Raw genomic sequence first — 2,768 nt, forward strand, 5'->3', positions numbered from 1 at the left:
GAAACACACATAAAGCAGAATCATTCCACTTGGAGGATACTAACAACGTACAGGTAGACGGAATTAAAACTCCCCACCCCCACCGGTTCATAGAATTATATCACAAAGACACTTACGTAGAATTACATCACCAGACCCACAATGTTATGTAGACCCACGCAGGAACACAGAGTCACGCGTACACACAGAATCACCGCCACACAGGACAGCCAGGGTACCCACACACCCTGAAGCGACCCCACAGATGAGTCAACACACAGAGTTCTGGTGCCTACCAAGGCGAGGTCTTTATGGTGGTGTAGAGATTAATGGGTTTCAGAGCCAGAGTGGCTGGTCCAGTCCCTTTCCCTTCCCAACCCAGCCCAGCTCCCTCCATTGAGGGCCCAGGTCACCCCCTGAGGGAAGGAGGGACCTGACCCTTCTTCCCCATAGCACCAATCTGGATAGGCCATCCCATGACAAGAGAGAGTGAGAAGTGCCTTCCAAAAAGGGGATGAATTGGGCTGGGGGCGGGGGGGGGGCGCTTTTCGTGTGGGAGACCCAAGAGTAGCACCATTGTAGAAACAGGGTTGGAGGGTAAGAGCGACACACAGGTGGTGGCAGGAGTTCTGAGGAGTCCTGGCCTCTCTCCCCACCTGTGATATGCAGATAGGGCTGTGTGTGTGTCTGTGCGGCTGGGGAAGTCTCCCGGATTTTAAGGGAGATCCAGGTCCCCCAGGTACCTGGGGTAAAGTAAAGGTAAGTGCATCCCTTGAGAGCTGAGGGCGGGGAGGAGGGGGATTCCAATACAGTGAAACTGTAGGGATAGCGAGACTTGACATGAGGTCTACTAGCGAGGGACCTGGAATGGGAAGACTACAGATAGAGGAGGAACTGGGGCGAGCTGAGTAGTGTAGGAAGCCCAGAATAAAGTTAGGATGGGGTCTGGAATCAGAAAGTCAAGGGTCATAAGATTCTGAACCAGAGGAATCCACAGGGTGACATCCAGATTCTAGAATCAGAAGTACCTGGAGGCTGAGTTCTTGGACCAAAAGAATTTGGATCTGAAATCAGAGACAGTTGGAGGCTGTGAGGCCTAGAATCAGAGGAATTTATAGAATAAGAATAGAATTTGAAAAACTGTAAGGACTGAGTTCTAGAACCAGAGAGATTTTGGGAGTCACAAGACCTAAAATCAGGAGCTGGGCATTGTAGGGTTGAGAACCAGAAAAATTTGTAAAGGCAAGCTCGATAATCAGAAGTCTGAATGCTGAGTTCTAAATCTAGAGTAATTTGGAGTCATAAGATCTGGAGAGCAAACTGGAGATTGTGAGGTCTAGAACCAAGGGAATTGATAGGGTAAGTTCTGGAATAGGAAGACTTCTGAAGCCAAGTTCAAGAATCAGAAATAAGATCAGCAGATCGGAAATCAGAGGGTCCTGGGAACTGCAAGTTCTAAAGGCTGTGTGGTCTCGAACCAGTGGACGGTGGAGGTCACGAGGTCTAGAGCAGAAGAGACCTAGAGCACGGAGTCTGGCCTGAAAGTACTATAATAGTTAGAAGATCTACATACCACTCACTTTACTTCTTTTTGATGGGAAAAACAAGTCTTGAGGGTAAAAGTTGAAAAGGAAGGAGCTGGGCATTGTGACACATACCACCAAAACAATTCAGAAGTTAGGAAGTCTGGATTTGGAGCCAGGTGTATTCCAGATCAGGAAGACTAGACCCAATACGAAGCCTGGGTTTTGGGGTCCAGAGTCAGAGGCAGTTGCTGGTTGTCAGAGCTGGAATCAGCAGGAGTCAGAGCATGTGACATCTGGTACAAGGGAGACTTATTTACAGAGAAAGGTCTAGAACCAGAGGAAGTCAGAGTGAGTGCTAGAACCAGAGGGCTCCGGTGGGGGTCAGCTCTGAAGCCGTGAGACCTAGAACCAGACAACTTGGGAGACCATGGAGGTACAAAAAGAGACAGCACTGGAGGTGGGGAGGTCCCGAACAAGAAAGAGCTGGACGTTGTGAGGTCTGGAATCAGGTTTGGAGGATGTGTTGGGAGAGGGGCAGGCTAGAAGAGCAGGTCAGAAGTTGTGTGGTCTAGAACCGCAGAGAGCAGGAGGTTGCCTGGTCTGGGAGCAGAGGAAGCTGGAGGCTACCCCCGGAAATGAAACCAGTGTCCAGGCAAGGCTGGGGCAGCAAAAGTCCCCATCGGAGGGGCAGGCAGAGAGGGTTGGCCACTTGGAAGGCTAAGAGACTGGTAAGAAGTTGCTAGAGGTGAGGTCTGCCCCTGAGCTCCCCCCACCACCACACTGACACCTGAGGGAGGAGGGGAGATCAGAGTCCTGCATTCTTATGGACCCCAGGCCATTCATAGTGATTCAAAACCTATCATGAAATCAACAAAAAGAAAAATAATAAAAGATGGATGGAAAAGAAATGTGACTATGGTTATCAATACTCCCCAGAGCCCAGAAACACAGATCTGAACCCCAATGTCCCCCATCCCGAGTCACCCAAAAATCAAGCCAGGAGAGTCGGAGAAAGGGATGAGGTTACCAGTATTGAGAACCCCAAGGGAAGTCCTGAGAGAAGGAGGAGGGCTCCAGGGGCCCCCTCCCAGAGGTCACTGAGCTGAGACCACCCCAAAGTCCCCAGACATGGGGGGCAGAGGGGCTAGGGCTGAGGTAGGCCCAAGGTGGGCAGGGGCCACTGAGAGGAGAAAGGGAACCCCTCTCCTGGTACCCCCATCCTGTGCATTGGCTGCCGGCGTGGAGTGTGGTTGAGGTCCTTTC

This window comes from Enhydra lutris, unplaced genomic scaffold (assembly GCF_002288905.1).
Source record: "Enhydra lutris kenyoni isolate GAN:26980312 unplaced genomic scaffold, ASM228890v2 scaffoldscaffold77, whole genome shotgun sequence".
NCBI classification, from domain to species: Eukaryota; Metazoa; Chordata; class Mammalia; order Carnivora; family Mustelidae; genus Enhydra; species Enhydra lutris.